Source organism: Tamandua tetradactyla, chromosome 2, assembly GCF_023851605.1.
Source record: "Tamandua tetradactyla isolate mTamTet1 chromosome 2, mTamTet1.pri, whole genome shotgun sequence".
Lineage (NCBI taxonomy): Eukaryota > Metazoa > Chordata > Mammalia > Pilosa > Myrmecophagidae > Tamandua > Tamandua tetradactyla.
In genome coordinates this window covers 132521348-132541514 of record NC_135328.1, presented here as the reverse complement: position 1 = coordinate 132541514, position 20167 = coordinate 132521348, and the positions used below count along the sequence as shown (strand labels likewise).

At 43.4% G+C, this 20167-nt stretch overlaps 1 protein-coding gene across 3 annotated transcripts in view; it reads right to left on the bottom strand.

Moving 5' to 3' along the window:
• BRD3 (bromodomain containing 3) overlaps positions 1-20167 on the bottom strand; it is a 90589-nt gene that overhangs the window by 33943 nt on the left and 36479 nt on the right. The window contains exon 2 of one of the 3 annotated variants that reach the window (XM_077149044.1): positions 2512-2636. The exons of 1 other annotated variant lie outside the window; for it this stretch is intronic. The gene's annotated coding sequence lies outside the window, so the exon portion shown is untranslated. Of the gene's footprint in view, positions 1-72; positions 179-2511; positions 2637-20167 lie in introns of those variants that run through there. One more of the 3 variants, XM_077149042.1, reaches the window with a different exon arrangement.

The window sequence follows — 20167 nt, the reverse complement described above, 5'->3', positions numbered from 1 at the left end:
CGCCCCTCGCTCGCCCGCCGCCCCGCGCCTCCCGCCGCCCCGCACGCGCAAGCAAGCAAGAGAAAGGCGTACTTGGCCTCGGCAACTGCGACGCCGTCCCCTCCCGGGCCCGCGCGGCCGGCTCCTCTTTGGCTCGCCGGCCCCGGCAGCATAATAGACGCGCCGAACCGAGCAGGGCTCATGCGCTGCGCGCGGCGCCTGGCGGGAGTCGTAGTCCGCGGCCCGGCCCGCGTCGAGGCCGCCCAGAAGACGACCGCCGCGCGCGGACTACACGTCCCGGCCCCGCCCGCGCGCCCGCCCCGCCCCCGCCGCGCGCCCCCGCCCGCCCCGCCGCCGACCCGGCCGCGAGCGGGCCCGGCCCGGGGGGCGCGCGGCGGGGGCGGGGCTCCGGGCGGCGACGCGGGGCCTTCGGCCACCCCACGCTGCCCGCCCGCGCGCGTGCGCGCTCCGGCGGGGCCCCGGGGAAGCGGGAGCGCCGCGCGGCACTTAGGGCGGCCCGCGCGAGTCCGGCGCCTCCCGCCCCCCATGCCCGGAGTCCACGGGGGCCGCCCTGGCATCCCCGCCGCGCACGCTCGTGGCGGCGCGCACCTGCCCCATGTTTGTAAACAAACCGCGCGGCTAATTAGCCCGGCGGGGGCGCGCGCGTGCGGGGGCGGGGGGCGGGACGTCGGCGCGCGCGCAGGGCGACCGGCCCCGCCCGGGGAGGAGCGCGCTCGGCCTGGCTCCCCCCGCCCGATGATGCGCCGGGGCGGCGGCGCCCAAGTTCCCTGAGCTGCAGGAGAGAGCGAACCCCGGGAGCTGGGCTGGTCCCTGCTCTGCTGACACCTTCGCGCCCCGGAGCCTCAGTTCCCCTGCTGCCCAGTGAGGGGCCGGAAGGAGCCGAAAGGTTCCCGGACCGAGACTCGAGGCCAGGGCTGCAGAGTTTACCACGAAGGACCCTTGGGCCTCTTCTAAAAGACTCGAGTTCTGGGCAGGTTCCGGATCTTGTTTTGGGTGGCCAAACAAGTTTTGTTTGTATACCCGGGGGTATACTTGAGTAAAATTTATCGAGCTGTACTTAAAGGCGGGGATGGGGTGCACGTTATTGATGGAGATCCCAATAAAAATGTCAAAACCTAAATGAGTCGAAACAGTTTTTGCGCGCTGAACGAGCCAATTGCAAGGCTATTATCCTGCCCATCCCACCCCCCTGGCGTCACTGGGTTTACCTCAGATTCACCAGGAGCCTCCATTGGGTGAAATGCACCCTTTATACTGCTGGCAAGGTGTGAGCCTGGTCATTCGCACACCCAGCTGGGAGCAGGTGTTCTGTCCTCGGTTCACAGGTAAGGAAACCGAGGCTCCGAGAGGTGAGATGACCTGTTGTTCTAGGTCACAGAGCCAAGATGCAGGAGAGCTGGGACTCCGCAGCCCTGGAAACTCTTGCAGGAGTTACCGGAAACTCTCCCAAACCACTTCGCGATGGTCCTTTAGCTGTGATCTCAAGGGCAAGCCTGGGGAGCAAGGTTCCAGCTGGGAAGACCTTGGGCTTTTTGGTATGCGGGTGGAAACAAGGCAATTCTCAGGCACAAGCACGTCAAGGAGGAGAAACTTAAAGCCAGGGTCTTAGAACGGATTCCTTAGGAGCCCTCGTGCCTGCACCTCTAGTTGGGTGCCTCGGTTTACAGCTCTGTCGTAGTCACCACCGGAGCTTCTTCCCGGTCCTCTTCTTGCGCACGCTGGCTGCCAGGGCAGGACCCCCGCCACTAAAAAGACCCCACTGCACCCTCCCGAAGCAAAACAAAAGGCTTCTCTACTTGGTCTTGACCTTGCAGGGTCTGGATGGAGTGCACACAGCTGCCACCCCTGACCAGTGGGGTTATCTGAGGCTGCTGGCTGATGGCCCAGGGCCCTGATGTCCATTCCTGGGCTCCCACCTGGTCCAAGGAGTCCCCCATGAGGGTGGTAACGACCTGGACACTTCTCCCTGACACCTGGCTGTGATGGAAGGATCCAGGCCCCTGACTCTCCTTTCTCTGGGTCCGCTCCAGCCCTCATTGCCCACTCACTCATGACCCTGAGGACCAAATTCCCTGAAGCTGGAACTCAACAAAAACCCACATGTGAGTATCCCAACCCCTGCACAAGCCCCCCAGCGTTGAGTGCAGTGACCCCCCTTCCTGGGGTCAGGGTAGCATGCAGGTGGGAGCCTGCAGCACTGGCTTAGGAAAGGACCCAGGGATGATACCCTGTCTGCCCCAACCCCACCCCCATCATCATCACCCTTCCCCAGGCTGCAGATTCTGGAGTTTCAACACTGCTGACGTTGGGCCCCTGGGGACTGCTGGGTGCCTAAGTGAAGCCACGTCATCTCTTGTCTTGGTTCCCTCATCTGTCACAGGAGGACAAAATAGGACCTGGTCCTGGGCCATGGGAGGGAAAGGAAGCATGTGCAAGAAGACAGAGCTGAGCTCAGGATCAGGGCTTTGCCTGATCCTCCTCCAACAGCGCTTGCCTTTATGTTCTACTTACGTGGCCAGTTTATTGACAGTCTTCCCCAGCGTGACAGCTCTAGGAGAGCAAGACTCTTTGTCCTCTGCTGGATCCCCAGGGCCTATAACAGTGTCCGGCACCTAGAGGGTGCTCAATAAATATTTCTGGAATGAAAAAAAGTTCTCTTCCACACCTCTGGCCCTGCTCCAGCCCCATCTGCAAACTTCAGGGTAGCCAGACCACCCATCAGCTAAGGCGGCTTCCCTCCTGACCTCCAGCCATATGGCCTTTCTGTGTTTGGCCTCAGAGCCACACTGCAGCTGAGCCAGGGCTGAGGGCCTCAACTGCCCCCTCCTCCCTCCTAATACCTTCTCACCCACCCTGTGCTCCTTGAGAGATTATATTATCGGGTTATAGTTTATACATCAGTCTGCTGAAACTTTAGTTATTGTGAGTCCTTCTCCAGAAAACAGCTCAGGTCTTGGTACAACTAAAAACATAAATAAATCAAGATGGCGTTTCTGTCTTTGCCAAGCAAAATATGTGCTAGAGAGATCTCTGGAGGCTTGGGGAGCAGAGGTATCGAATTGGCAAGCATTTACCGTGAGAAAGGCCCTGCGTCAAGGGTTTTGCATGTACAATTTCACGGAATCCCAGAAACAGTTCTGTGAGGTACGGATTGTTAGGCTTATTTTACAAATGAAAATGGAGACACTGTGAAGTTAAATGACTAGCCTGAGCCATAGTTTGAACCCAGGCACAGATTCATAATTCATCTGCAAAATATCTTCCAGGAGCCCACATGTTGGTAGGGAGATGTCTCCACAATTACCCACATCTGAGCTTCGTCAATTGGTTCTCTTGGAAAAGCATGGAGAGCCCTACTGAGGGGATGGAACTTGGAGGTGAGCGTCTCATTTTCCTACTTATCCTGCCCCCAAACAGAAGAACATTTGCCCAAAAGTACTAATAATGTCCTAAAAACTGAGTGGAAAGGCCAAGGTGCTGCCCCACCCTAGCCCATACTGGTTGGTCGCAATTTCTTTGTATGTAAAATGGGGATAGTAAATATCTATCTAATGAGATTGTTTTGAAGAGACATGTGGCAGTAGTACTCAAAAGAGTGCATTCGTTCCTTCGTTAGTCCATTCCAGGTATGGATGGAGCCAGGTATGCCCACTTTCTGGCACTGAGGACACAACGGTAGGGAAAAAAGCACCAGCTGTCATGGGGCTAACCTGCTTCTGGGAACAGACACTCATAGATGAAATGTATGGAATGCACAAAGGTGCTCAGTGCCGTGGAGAAAAATCAAGCAGGGAAGGGAGTGGGGTGGGGGCAGGCCGGCTTTGCGGTGGTGGCTGGGATGGTGACTAGTACTGTGGGTAATTGTAATTTCTTTCTCTTTTTGATCATTTCTGTTCTTCTGTGACAACGAGGTATTACTTATGCAATAATAAGTAAAAGGAGCAATCACTGTGATATAGTGGGGGGAAAAGGGCTAACCTGGGAATGTTCTAGTAATCTGGGTCTGGAGGTAAAATTTTAGGTACCCTTGGCACTCCAGGGTTCAAACAGTTTATGAGATAATAGCACCAGACCCTCTTAGCACTGCCATTCATGAAGAAGCTTCTGTCTTCAATGTCCCTGTGACACTATGGGTCTGCTGCATCCCCTTCCCATCTCCCTCACCTCCGACAGAATCACGAGTCTATAAAAGGATGTTTAATGATTGAAGACATATGAGAAAGAAAAAATTAAAAGACTAACAAACTTGAGGGGTGACTCCACCGAAAATATCAGAGTAGGGAGTTCAAAAAATCCCTCCTTCCACTAAATCAATGATTAAGCTGACAAAAAACATCAGACTCAACCTTTTTTTGGAACCCCAGAATGTAGTAAAAAACTTAAAACAACCAGGGGAGGGTTGATTAGCTTTGTTGAAAGCTAAAGACAAAGAGAGAATCTTGAAAGCAGCAGCAGAGAAGTGACGTGTCACATGGAAAGGGTCCTCAATAAAATTAACAGCATGTTTCTCATCAGAAATTATGGGGGAGTGGAGGTAGTGGGATGACATATTAAAGGGCTGGAAAAATTAAAAATTAAAAAAATTAAAAAATATATGTATCCACCAACATATCCTTCAAACTGAAAGAGAAATTAAGACACTAAAATGAGGGATTTCATTGCTAGTAGAACTGCCCTACAGAAAATGCTAAAGGCAGTCCTTCAGGTTGAAATAAAAAGACACAAACAATAACTTGAAGCCATATGAAGAAATGAAGAGCATGGGTAAAGGGTAAGCGCATCAATAAATGTAAAACACAGTAAAAATGTATTTTTTGGGAAATGCTTTTCTCTATATGATTTTTTTGAGATGTTGACAAGATTTTTATTCTATATGATTTTAAAGATAAGCACATAGAACAATAATTATAAGTCTATATTAACAGCAAATGGCAAAAAAGATGGAAAAATTTGAATTGGATCTCAGGGAAGAGAGCCCACAAATATAAGAATCATTGGCGTCCTAAAAGGAGAAGCGAGTAGTAAAGGGCTAATTGAAGAGCAGTTGAGGATATAATGGGGGAAAACTTCCCAACCCTGATAAAGGACATAAATGTACAAGTCAAAGAAGCCCAATGAACTCCAAACAGAATAAATCCAAATAGGTCTTCCCCAAGTCACATACTAATCAGCCTGTCTAATGTTGAAGAGAAGCAGAAAATCCCGAAAGTGGCAAGAGAAAACCAATCTACTACATACAAGGGAAATCAAATAAGACTGAGCTCAGACTACTCAACTAACACCATGGAGGTGAGGAGGCAATGGTATGATATATTCAAGATCCTGAAAGAGAAAGACTTCCAGCCAAGAATTCTGTACCCAGCTAAATTGTCCTTCAAAACTGAGGGAGAGTTTTCACAAAGAAGTGCTGAAAGAATTTGTCAGTAAGAGACCAGTCCTGCAAGAAATACTAAAAGGAGTTCTGCCAGCTGAAAAAAAAAAAAGACAAGAGAGGGAGGTCTGGAGGAGGGCACAGAATTGAAGTGTACCACTGAGGATAATTTAAAGAATACAAGGAGAAAGAAGGAAATTCTAGAACACATCAATCTGACAAATAAAATTAAAAGATAAGACGGTGGATTCAAGAAACGCCTTTTCAGTAATAACTTTGAGTGTTAATGGACAAAGCTTACCAATTAAAAGATACAGATTGGCAGAATGGATTAAGAAACATAATCCAGCTATAAGATGCTTACAAGAGACTCATCTTAGACACAAGAATACAAATAGAAAGTAAAAGGATGGAAAAAGATTTCCCACGCAAGTTGTAACCAAAAGAAAGCAGGAGTAGCTACACTAATATTGGACAAAATAGACTTTAAATGTAAAGACAGCGTAAGAGACAAAGAAGGACACTATATACTAATTAAAGGGTCAATTCACCAAGAAGATATAACCATCATAAATGTTTGTGCTCCCAATCAAGGGTCCAAAGCACATGAGACAGACACTGGCAAAACTGAAGGGAGCGATAGATGTTTCAAAAATAATAGTAGGAGATTCAATAACCCACTCTCCTCTATAGACAGAACAACCAGACAGAAGATCAACAAGGAAATAGAGAAGTCAAATAACTTGATAAATGAATGGGACCTAAAAGACATATATAGGTCATTGCACCCCAAAGTACAAGGTTATACATTCTTCTCTAGTGTTCATGGAACATTCTCCAGGATAGATCATATGCTGGGGCACAGAACAGGTCTTCATAAGTTTAAAAACCCTGAAATTATTCAAAGCACTTTCTCTGATCACAGTGGGATGAAGCTGGATCTCAATAACCACCAAAGAATGAGAACATTCACAAGCATATGGAAATTAAATAACACACTCTTAAATAACTAGTGGGTCAAAGAAGAAATTGCTAGAGAAATCAGTAGCTATCTGGAGATGAATGAAAATGAGAATACAACTTATCAGAACTTATGGGATGTGGTAAAGGCTGTGCTGAGAGAGAAATTTATTGCCCTAAATGCCTATATTAAAAAACAAGAAAGAGCAAAAATCAAGGACTTAACAGCACATCTGGAGGAACTTGAGAAAGAACAGCAAACTAACTTCAAGGCAAATACAAGAAGAGAAATAAAGATTAAAGCAGAGAAAATGAATGGGTGAACAAAAGAACAATAGAAAGAATCAATAAAACCGAAAGTTGGTTCTTTGAGAAAATCAGTAAAATTGATGGGCCATTAGCAAGACTTACAAAGAAAGAAATAAAAGAAATCATAACGGGATACTATAAACTAGACAACTTAGATGAGATGAACAAATTCCTGGAAACACACAAACAACCTACACTGACTCAGGAAGTTATATGCTGTGTAGTGGTGGTCACATTTCGTTCTTTTTCCATGTGATTATCCCATTATTGCAGCACCATTTTTTTTTATTCTCTCAACATTTTATTTTTTAGTTTCTGAAATACAAATCAAAATAAGTTTTTGTTATGTGTTTTAACAAGCTTGACATTCCTTTCAATATAGGATGACTTACATATATAATTTAAAGCTTTCTTTAAAAAAAAATCCAATATATTTTAGAGTGAAATACTTCATTAAAAATATACATGGAGGGGTGCAAGGGTATCAATGGTGGAATTCTCACCTGCCACATGGGAGACTTGGGTTAGATTCCTGGCCTGTGCACTTCCAAAAAAAGAAAAAAAAATCCACAAATGGTGCTGCAATAATGGGATATTCACATGGAAAAAGAATGAAATGTGACCCCCACCATACAGCATGTATAACAGAAAGATACATGGATACATGGCTATTATTTAATTTATTTTAGTGTTTATGAATGTCAGTCTTGGACAGCATGCCCTCCAACTTTTTTCAGTCCACTAAAAATTATAAGGATTCCTCCTGTAACAAAAATAAATTAAAACTTATGATTAAAAAGAAAGAAAATTTTGGCATAGGCCTCTGAATCATAGAAGATCTCAGCAAAGAAATAGAAGATCTTAACAAACCAATCACAAGTAAAGAGATTCAATCAGTCATCAAAAATCTTCCTACAAAGAAAAGCCCAGGCCCAGATGGTTTCACGGGAATTTTATCAAACATTCCAAAAAAGAACTAACACCAATCCTGCTCAAACTTTTCCAAAAAGTTGAGGGAAAAGGAACTCTACCCGACTCATTTTATGAAGCTAATTTTAATACCAACATCAGGTAAAGATGCTATAAGAAAGGTAAACTACAGGCCAATCTCCCTAATGAACATAGATGTAAAAATTCTCAATAAAATATTAGGACATTGAATCCAACAGCACATTAAAGAATTATATGCCATGACCAAGTAGGGTTTATACCAGGAGTACAAGGATGGTTCGACACAGGAAAATCAATTAATGTAATACAGCACATTAACAAATCAAAAGGGAAAAATCACATGATTATCTCAACTGATGCTGAAAAAGCATTCAACAAAATTCAGCATCCTTTCCTGATAAAAATACTCCAAAAGATAGGAATCAAAGATAACTACCTGAATATGATAAAGGCGATATATGAAAAACCGAAAGCCAGCATCTTACTCAATGGAGAGAGACTGAAAGCTTTCCCCCGAAGATCAGGTGCAAGACAAGGATGCCCTCTGTCACCACTATTATTCCACATTGTGCTAGACGTTCTAGCTAGAGCAATCAGGCAGAACAAAGAAGAAAAATTCATCCAAATTGGAAAGGAAGAAGTAAAACTCTTAGTATTTGCAGATAATGTGATACTATACTTGGAAGACCCTGAGACATCTACAGCAAAGTTAATTGAGCTAATAAATGAATTCAGTAAGGTGAAGGGATATAAAGTTAATGTGCAAAACCCAGTAACATTTCTATACATAAGCAATGATCTAGCTGAGGAGTCAGTTAAGATACATTATTTTTCACAAAAAAAGAAGGGTATAAAGTCGATTGTGATGATAAAAAAAATATTTAAGCCCTCTAGCCTCCTATATTCTGTAACAGCTAGAAGGAAATACCTGAGGGGATTATATGGTAGCCCATGACAAACTCTGGGATCTCTCCTGTAACTACTTGTTGAAGAGAGCTTTGAAAACGATTGCTTTTTCATTTCTTTGCTTTGTATATATGTTATACTTTACAATTAAAAAGTTAAAAAAAATCCATGGAATTGCACTACACAAACAGTGAATCCCAAGCCAAACCATGGACAACAGTCATAGTACAATTATGAAAATATGCTTTTATCAACTGTAACCAATATTCCACACCAATGCAAGGTGTTAATAATAGGGTGGTATGTGGAAATCCTGTATTTTATGCAGCATTGTTCTATAAACCAGCAACTTTTCTAATAAAGGGGAAAAATCATAATCCTAATAAAGAATAGTCTCTTATCATACTGGAATTAAACTAGAAATCAATCACAGAAAGAAAATCTGGGAAGCCACAAATATGTGCCAATTAAGCAACATATCCTTAAGCAACTGTGCTGGTTTGAAAGGATTTATGTACCCTAGAAAAGCCATGTTTGAATCCTAATCAATCCTGTGGGAGTGACCATTTCTTCTGATCCCTATTCAGTATTAGGGAATCAGAATTAGGGAACTTGGAAGATCCTGAGACATCTACAGCAAAGTTAATTGAGCTAATAAATGAATTCAGTGAGGTGGAGGGATATAAAGTTAATGTGCAAAAACCAGTGACATTTCTATACATAAGCAAGGATCTAGCTGAGGAGTCATTGCTAGATCCTAACAATCTAGCAATGAAGTTTCCAACCTGAAGGAAATACCTGAGGGGATCGTATGGTTTGAAACTTAATTAGATCATCTCCATGGAGATGTAACTCACCCAATTGTGGGTATGAACTTTTGAATAGCGGGAGATGTGATTCCACCTATTCCAGGTGGTTCTTGATTACTTTACTGGAATCCTTTAAAAGAGGAAGCATTTTGGAGAGAATTTGAGAATGATGAGAGCAGCAGAGACATGAAAACTAAAGAGTCCACCAGCCAGCGACCTTTGGAGATGAAGGAGAATGCCCCTGGGGGAGCTTCATGAAGCAAGAGGCCTGGAGAAGAAGCTAGAAGACACTGCTATGTTCGCCATGTGCCTTTCCAGTTGAGAGAGAAACCCTGAACTTCATTGGCTGTTCTTGAGTGAAGATAACCTCTTGTTGGTGCCTTAATTTAGACATTTTTATAGGTTTGCTTTAATTGGGACAATTTCTCTGCCTTGGGACTATAAACTAGCAACTTATTAAATTCCCCTTTTTAAAAGCCTTTCCATTTCTGGTATATTGCATTTTAGCAGCTGGCAAACTACAACAGCAACCAATAAGTTAAAGAAAAAAATCAGAAGGGAAATTAGAAATTACTCTGAGACTCATGGAAATAAAAACACAACATACCAAAACTAATGGGATACAATGAATGAAGTGGTCTGTAGGAAATTTATAGCTGTAATTGCCAGCATTAAAAAAAGGAAAAAAAATCTCTGAAATCAATACCCTAACTTTACACCTTAAGAAATGAGAAAAAGGGGCAAATTAATAAAAATCTAGCAAAGGGGAGGAAAGAGTAAAGATTAGAGTAAAGATAAATGAAATAGAGAAACAAAAACAAGGAAAGAGATTGAATCAGTGTCATCAAAACCTCCAAACAAGGAAGAGCCCAGGGCTAGAGGGTTTCATGGTGAGTTTTGCCAAACATTCCATGAGGAGTTAACACCAAACCTGCTCAAGCGCCTCCAAAAAACTGAAGAGGAGGGGAACACTCCATGATTCACTCCATGAGGCCAACATCACCCTAATACTGAAGCCAGAAAAAGATACCACAAGAAAAAAAAATTAAAGGCCAATATCCTTTTTGAATGTAGATGCAAAATCCTCAACAAAATATCAGCAAACTGAATCCAACAGTATATTAAACGAATTGTTCTCCACGATCAAGTGGGATTTATCCCAGTAATGAAAGGGTGGTTCAACCTAAGAAAAATCAAATAATGTAATACGTCACATTAATAGACTGAAGCAAAAAGAAAACACATGATCTTCTCAATTAACACAGAACAGACACTGGACAAAATCAAGCAACCCCTTATGATAAAAGCACTTTAAAAACTAGGAACAGAAGCAACTTCCTCAGCGTGGTGAAGGGCACATATGAAAACCCCACTGTTAATATAATACTCAATGGTTAAAGGCTGACAGTTCTTCCTCCAAGAGCAGGAACAAGACAAGTGCCAGTTTGAAAGTATTATATACCCCCGACAAGCCAGGTTTTAATCTTGGTCCAATCTTATGGGGGCAACCTTTTCTTCTAATCCTAATCTAATATTGCAGGGCAGGTTTTGATTAGATTACCTCCACAAAGCCATGGCACTCCCACTTGTGGGTGGGACATTTTGATTAGATAAGACGTAACTCCATCTCATCAAAGTGGGTCTTGATTAGTTTACTGGGATCCTTTAAAAGAGGAAAAATTTTAGAGAAAGTTCAGAGCTGACAGAGCACATCCAGGAGCATGGAGAAAAACTGCTTTAGAGCTGACAGACAATGTTGATGTTTGGAGATAGAGACAGAAATAGTCCAAACAGATGCTAAGCAAGGACTCACAGAAATAGCCAGAACCTGAAGAGAAGAAATCTCTAGCCCCAGTGGACGCTAATCTAAGAGATGAAACCCAGAGTTTTCTACTGGAGCAGATGAGCCCACAGATGCTTAGAGAGGAAACTAATGGCAGCAGACGCAGGAAGCAACATAACCGGGACAAGGACTGGCAGATGCCAGCTGCCTTCCCAGCTGACAGAGGTGCTCAGCCTTCCTTGAGTCAGTAACCTCTTGTTGGTGCCTTGATTTGTACATTTTTACAGCCTTGGAACTGTAAACTTGTAACTGATTAAGCTCCCTTTTTAAAAGCTGCTTCATTTCTAGTATATTACATTCCTGCAGCTTAACAAACTAATACAGATGTCCACTGTCCCCACAGTTATTCAACATTGTGCTGAATGTTCTAGCCAGAGCAATTAGGCAAGAAAAAGAAATAAAAACTTATCCAAATTGGAAAGGAAGAAGGAAAATTTTCCTTATTTTCAGACTACATGATCCTATATATAGAAAGTCCTGAAAAATTCACAACGAAGCTAGTAGAGCTAATGGACAAATCCAGCGAAGTGGCATGGTACAAGATAAAAATAAGGCAAAAATCAGTAGTGTCTCTATACACTAGTAATGAACAAGCTGAAAAAGAAATCAAGACAAAAAATTTATTTACAATAGCAACTAAAAGAACAAGTATTTACAAACAAATTTAACCAAGGATGCTAAGGACAAATACATGGAAAACTACAAAACATTGCTATAAGAAATCAAAAAAGACCTGAATAAGTGATGGAACACTCTGTGTTCTTGGATTAGAAGACTAAATATTGTTAAAATATCAATTCTATCCAGTTATTACAGTTTTAATGCAATCCCAATCAAATTCCAACTCCCTCTTTGCAGATGTGGGATAGCCAATCAGTAAATTGCTATGGAAGGGAAAGGGCCCCTGAATAGCACAGCTAATCTTGAAAAAGAAGAATAGAGTTGGGGAGACACCCACATTTTCTAATTTAAAAACTTATTACAAAACTACTATAATCAAAATAGCACAGTACTGGCACAGGACAGACATAAACCATTGGAATCAAAATGAGAATTCAGAATTGAATCCTCACATCTATGACCAATTTATTTTTGACAAGGCTTCCAAGTCCACTCAATGGGGAAAGAAAAGTCTTTTCAGAAACAGTGCTGAGAATGTGGGACACAAATCCTAGGATGAGCTGGGACTCAGCATCAAGGGATTGAGAAAACCTTCTCAACCAAAAACGGGAAGACAGAAATGAGACGAAATAAAGTGCCAGTGGCTGAGAGATTTTAAACAGGGTCAAGCAGTTATCCTGGAGGTTATTCTTACACATTATATAGATATCCCCTTTTAGGTTATGGTGTATTAGGGTGGCTAGAGGGAAGTACCTGAAACTACAGCTGTGCTCCAGTAGCCATGTTTCTTGAAGATGATTGTATAATGATATAGTTTTTGCAGTGTGACTCTGTGATTATGAAAACCTTGTGTCTGATCCTCCTTTTTCCTATGGTATGGACAGATAAGTAAAAAATATGGGTAAGAAAGAAATAAACAAATAATAGGGGGAACAAAGGTTAAAATAAATTGAGTAGATTGAAACACTAGTGGTCAATGAGAGTGAGGGGTAAGGGGTATGGCATGTTTGAGCTTTTTCTTTTTTCTTTTATATTGCTTTTGCTGGGGAGATGCAAGTGTTCAAAAAAATAATCGTGGTAAAAAATATACAACCATGTGATGATATTGTGAACCACCGATTGTAACCATGAAAAGAATGCTGTATGTCAAGAGTGTTTGTATGTTTGTTTGTTGTCTACAATAAAAACATTTTTAAAAAATTAAAAAAAAAATGGTGCTGGGAAAACTGAATGTCCATAGGTAAATGAATAACAGTGGACCTGTATCTCATACCATACTGAAAAATTAACTCAGAATGGATCAGAAACCTAAATATAAGAATCATACCATAAAATATAAAACTTAGAAGAAAAAATAGGGAAGCATTTTTAGGACTTCGTAGCAGGCAATGGCTTCTTAGACTTTAAACCCAAAGCACAAGAAACAACAACAAAAACAGACAAATGGGACCTCATCAAGATTAAAAATGTCTGTGCATCAAAGGACTTCATCGTGAAAGTAAAAAGACAATCTACGGAATGGGAGAAAGTATTTGGAAGCCACATATCTAATAAATATTTAATATAAAATAGATACATATGTATATGCATTTAAAACCCTTTAACTCAACAACACATGGACAAACAACCCCATTTAAAAATGGGCAAAACACTTGAACATGTATTTCTTCATAGAAAAAATGGCCCAAAAGCACATGAACAGATGCTCAACATCATTAGCTGTGTAAATCAGGGAAATGCAAATCATGACCACACTGAGATACCATTTCACACCCATTAGAATGGCTACTGTTTTTAAAAATGGAAAATAAGAGTGTTGGAGAAATAGGAGCACTCTTTCATTTTTGGTGGGAATGTAAAATGGTGCAGCTACTGCAGAAAACAGTTTGGCAGCCCCAGGAAGTTAGCCAAAGAATTACCACATTACCTGTCAATCCCACTTCTAGGTATAAACCCAATCGAAATGAAAGCAGGGACACGAACAGATATTTGCACACCTATGTTACTAGCAACATTATTCACAGTTACCAAAATAAGGAAACAATTCAAGTACCCATCAACAGATGAATGGACACACAAAATGTGGTCTATACATATGTGCAGTTTGAAGCTATTATGTAACCCAGAAAAGCCATGTCTTTTAATGCTCATTCAATTATGGCTGGGTGGAACCTTTCTGATTGTGGTTCCATGGAGATGTGACCTACCCAATTGTAGGTGGTAAGTTTTCTTTTCTTTTTTGCATGGGCAGGCACCGGGAATCAAACCCGGTCTCCAGCATGGCAGGCGAGAACTCTGCCACTGAGCCACTGTGGCCTGCCCAGGTGGTAACTTTTGATTAGATGGTTTCCATGGAGGTGTGTCTCTACCCATTCAAGGTGGGACTGCTTGCTGGAGCCCTGTAATAGGGACCCATTTTGGAAAAAGCTAGAAAGCCACGGGAGCCTCCAGAAGGAGCAGAGCCAACAGAATAGACAGAGCCCCAGGGAAGCTGTTGAAGAGAAAGCCAGCAGATCTTGACATGTGCCTTCCCAGCTGAGAGAGAAACCCTGAACGTCATTGAACTTCTTGAACCTTCTTGACTCTTTCCCTGGATGCCTTAAATTGGACGTTTTCATAGCCTTAGGACCATAAACTTCCTTAATTTGGACATTGCCTTGCTTAATTTGGACATTTTCACAGCCTTAGAACCGTAAACTTGCAACTTAATAAATTCCCCCTTTTAAAAGCCATTCTATCTCTGGTATATTGCATTCTAGCAGCATACAAAGAGCCACAGAAAGGAATGCAGTTCTGATTCATGTGACAACATGGATGAACTTTGAAGACATCATGTCCAGTGAAATAAGCCAGATGCAAAAGGACAATATTGTATGATCTCACAGATACAAAATAATTAGAATAAGCAAATGAATATAGGCAGAAACTAGAACACAGGCTACCAGGGGCTGGGCTGGGGGTAGAAAATAAGGAGTTAATACTTAATTGGTACCGAATTTCTGTTTGGAGTGATGGAAAGGTCTTCTCAATGGATGATGGAAGTCATAGCACATCATCATGAATGTGGCTGACACCGCTGAATCGTACATTTGAATGTGGTTAAAGGGATTTTCTGTTGTATATATGCTATTAGAATAAAAAATAAACATACAACTGTACAATACAAATGGTGAACTCTAACATAACCTATAGGTTATAGTTTATCACAATTGTAATAATATTCTTTCATCAGTTGTAACAAAGGTACCACATTAAATCAAAGTGTCAATAATTTGGGGGGGGGGTACTATGTATTTTCTGCATGATTTTTCCGTAAACCTACAATTTCTCTAATTAAAAAAATATAATTGAAAGAAAAATAGCAGTGTGGTCCTGGCATAAAGACAGAGCTATAGATCAATGAAATAGTATTGAAAGTTCAGAAGTAAAACCAAACATCTATGGCCAATTGATTTTTGACAAGGATTTCAAAACCCTTCAAGGGGAAAAGAATATTCTCTTTAACAAATGGTGCTGGGATACCAGGATGTCGTATGCAGAAGAATGGTTTTTGACCCTTGCCTCAGGCCATGAATGAAAATTAACACAAAATGGTTCACATACCTAAATACAAGAGCTAAAACCTTGACTCTTAGAAGAATACAATGCAGTAAATATTCAGGCCCTTAGATTTGACAGTGGTTTCTTACCTATGACATCAAAAGCACAGGCAACCAGTGGGACGATCCATTAAAGTTACAAACTTTTTCATATTGAAGGATGTTATAAGGAAAGTGGAAAGACATCACACACAATAGGAGAAAAATCTGCAAATCATATATAATAAGGGTCTAATATCCAGGCTATATAAAGTGCTTTTACAACCCAACAACCAAAAGACAAATGGCTTAGTTAAAAAAATACACAAAAGACTAATCATTTCTAAAAATAGACACAAAGTTCAAGCCTATGAAAAGATGTTCAAGGACATTAGTCATTAAGGAAATGAAAATAAAAACACAAAGAGGTATGTCACACCCACTAGGATGTAGAGAATTTGGGGCCCTCACATGCAACTACAGTGGTGTAGCTACTGTGAAAAACAGATAGGTGCTCAATGAGTTAAACGTGGAATTACCATATGATCCAGCAATTCCATTCCTAGGTATGTGCCTCAAAGAACTGAAGACAAGGCCTCAAATAGATGCTTATCCGCCAATGCTCATAGCAGCATTATTCATAATAGCCAAAATGTGGAGACAACTTAAATGTCCATCAGAGATCAACTGATAAACAAAATGTGATAAAGCCATACATTGGAGGGTTGTGCAGCCATAAAAAGAATGATACTCTGATCCACACTACAACATACATAGACTTTGAAAACATCAGGCGGAATGCAAGAAGCCGGACACAAAAGGCCATAGATTGCACAATTGCAGGCGGAGCACAGGCTGGCCATCTCTTGGGCACCCAGTCCTTGGCTGGGAAACACTCGGGGTACCCAGGATTAACATGGGATAATACACAGACTCCCTGTGAATACACAGAAGGTTCCACAGGTGTCAGAGCAGGGGCTGTCTCCATCGGTACCGTGCCAAGGAGAATCCGGAAAGGGGGAAAAAGAGGGAGGAGTGCATTTATTTGCTTATCAAAAGTTGGGGAAACTGAGGCAGAGGGATGCTAAGGGTGGCCTGAGGTCCCACAGGAAATCCACCTGCCTGGCTTCGTTGGGAGGTGGACTGGGGCCAACAGCCTGAGTCTGCCCTACCAGCCACAGGCAGGGTGTCCTGAGCTGGGGAGAGCCGTGCCTTCTCTCTTTTGACCTGGAACTGAGCCAGGGTGGGTCCTTCCCCAGGCTTGCTTTCCCTCTGTGGGTCTGGGTTGCCCACCTTTGCTATTGGTTGCTACCTCCTCTTTAGGACTGAAAGGCGGGGCATGGGATGGGGTGAGGAAAGAGTCACCAGCTCTGCCATTCCGCTGAGGACAGGACAAGGAGGGGCACGGCTGTCCTTCATCCTTCCCTGAGGGCAAAGTCCTTTTGCCTAGTTCATCCCCAGTACCTGGCAGAGGGCTCCGCCCAAAGCAAGCCCCAGGTAACTCTAATTGGATGAACGAATATACACGGCAGCCTGCATCTCCCTTCGGGGAGAAACTTCTGGAAATCAGTTAGAGTCCACAAGACATCATGTCCAGTGGTGAACATGGACCTGCCCAACTTCAGAAAGTTCTGATTTGATCCTCCTCTTGCCCTTGGGAATTCCTCCCCCAGCTTCCGCCAGTTCTGCGTTCCGTGGGGTGGCGTGGGTGGAAGAGGGCACGGGAGGGGGCGCGTCCAAGGGAGCGTCCTAGGGCCTGGCGCTCTGGCCGTGCCCCCCCCCCCCCCCCCCCCCCCCGCCTCGGCGGTTCATGTCTCTCCGCTCCTCCTCGCGCCCCCTCCCAAGTTTCCTCCTCTCTCCCAAGGGGATTTAACATCTTGCAGCTTGCTTGAGAATTGAGCCAGATTGTGCACGTGAAATTTTACCACGGGGCCTGGGAAAATTGGAAAAGTTCCCTCACCACTATTTGTACTATTATGACATCAAAATCTGTTTCCTGCGCCTCGGGGCGCACCTGCCGCCCCCCTGGGCCCGGGCTGTGGGCCGCCCCGCGCCTCGGACTGGAAATGCCTGTCTGGGGAGGTGGCGTGAGCGCGGGGCCTGTGGGAGGTCCGTGCGCACTGAGAGCGCCAGCCTGGCGGGGGAAGCTGCCTGCACCGCTGGTTTCCCTGCGCGGTTTGCAGGGAGGTTTTAGAGCGTGCAGCAGGCGCGATTCAGGGCCGAGAGACGCGCGGCCAGTCCTGCCTCGGGCAGCAGTATGGACCAAAAGGCTACGGGCTCACCCTCAGCGTGGCCGTGGCGAGACGCTAGGGGCGTCCAACCTCGCGGGCCTACAGCAAAATCTCAACACTTCTAAATTTGCTCAGCTATGTGGAGGCCCTGAGAAGTTTTCCAGCTGGGGGGTTCTGATACACGGCTGTGATCGCGGGGGCTGGAAGGCCCCAGCTCTAAAACGTTTTCCCGCGGGCCAAGTGCGGGAAGAGTCTTGAATCAGCAACTCTGAGAAAGAAGCAACATCTATTGAAAAAAACTTTGAGCCCAAGAGATTTGGCTATGGCCAAGGAAGGGGAGACCCTTTTCATACTCGGTGAAGGTATAATCATCCCAATCGAGCATCACTCACTGACAGTCTCTTCATAATTGAAACGCGGATCATCTCCTAAAACTCGGCTCCCGTGAAATTCTGGCAGCATTTAAGTACTGTGTATCCCCCTGCACTTGGACAGCTGATTAACTTGCAGGGAAAGAGTGCATACCTATAATTTTTTGCCTTATTTACCAGAATTTTAGAAGAACCATTTCACATACATTTTATTTTATTTTATTTATTTTTAAACCTTTTTTATTGTGAAAAATAACAAATATGCAATGCAGTGAATTTCCAGGTACTTTTTAAATTTTATTTTTTAATATAACAACAAACAGACACGAACATTCTTAACTTATGATCATTCCGTTCTACATACATAATCACTAATTCACAATATCATCACATAGTTGCATATTCATCATGATGATAATTTCTTAGAACATTTGCATCTATTCAGAAAAATAAAAAGACAACAGGAAAAAAAATTCATACACACCATACCCCTTTCATTGATCACTAGCATTTCAATCTAAATTTATTTTAACATTTGTTCCCCCTATTATTTTTTATTCCATACGTTTTACTCGTCTGTTGATAAGGTAGATAGAAGGAGCATCAAACACAAGGTTTTCACAGTCTCACTGTGAAAGCTATATAATTATACAATCATCTTCAAGAGATGGACGTGGCTACTGGAACACAGCTCCACGTTTTCAGGCAGTTACCTCCAGTCTCTGCATTACATCTTGACTAGCAAGGCGATATCTATTTAACAGAAGTTCAGCTTGAAAAAAGAAAACCCAAAAGAACCCAAACTTCCAGTTCAACATTTCTCTCAAGCTCCAGAACTGGGCTTCCAACGTTCTGTTGGAGAAATAGATCTTGTTTCCCACCAGGGCCTTTAATTCACTCTGCCCCAAAGGGAACTAAAATTCTAGCTCCCCACCCCCCATGCCTCTGCTCCCACTTCAACCTGATCTTTCTGTTAATGGTTTTATTGTCCTCTTGGCCTCTGAAGTAACCCTACAAGCACCAATTTCCTTGCTTCTCCTCCTACACCAAGACCGTCACTAAGAACGATCAATTTCCCTATTGGAAAGTTCCTGCCCATCCCTACTCATCCATTTTCATGCCTGCTATCAGTCTAACCTCAACTGTGTACTGGCCTTCTAAAGCCCTTCCTGCATTCTGTCCATCCATCCGTCCATTCATCCGTCCATCACTGATCAACATCCATAAAGTGCAGCCATTTTATGGATATTAGGGGTATTGGTACGTCTTAAACCTCCTTCGACATTCATCTCCCTAAAGCAGACTCAAGGCATATGACTTGCCAGTTCAAAATGGAACAGTAACATTTTTGCGGCGCTATTTGATCATGCTTATAAAAATTAAATGGTTTCTACAAAAAAAAAAAAAAATTAAGTGATTTTTACTCCAGGAAAGATGATGTAAATGCACTATTCCCATTCCTTCTATAAGTATGACTAAAAATATATACATAAAATGAATCCAAAAGTGGGGAGAAGAAGGTGTACTGGCTAAGGACCCCAAGATTCAAGGAATGACACAGTGGGGAGTTCTCTGCGTTTTCTTTTTGCCTCGTATATTGTAGTTAAAGAAGCCAACAACACAGAAATGCCAATGGGCACAGCCCAAAAGCCCCAACAGAAGCCTTCTCTCTCTAGTCAAAGGACCTGAAAGAGGCAGCCTGGCAAGACGAAGGCTTTTAGATAATCAGTGCTGTACTGCAGCCAAATGCCTTGGAAAACCCTGGAGTCCCACCCGATCCCAATCCGTGCCAGCAAAGCCTGGTGGAAAGCCTAGACTTCCCGCCTTGCCAGGCTGTAACAAGGAGCCTTCTCCCCTTCTCCCCGCCACCCCACCCCAAACTGTGTCAGAGAAAGCCACCTAGGGACCTGGAATTTTCATCTCTGCTGTTTGGTAATGAGCCCTCTCCTCCCCCACAGAGTCAGTGGAGGCTGTCTGGGAAGTAGTAAGGAACTCCTCCTTCCCCTCTGAGCCAGAGAGGTATCAGTGGAGGGCTGGGGGGAGCTGGAACCCCCACCGCACCCAGCAGTAAAGATGCACTCTTTCTCAGGTGGGGGCTGAACTTCTACCCCTACTTGGTAGGACTGGGCAGTGTCCTACCCCATTCCCCTGTCAGAATGGTGTCAGAGGAAGCTGTTAAAACAGATCTGAATAAGATCCAGCGTTTCATATCATACT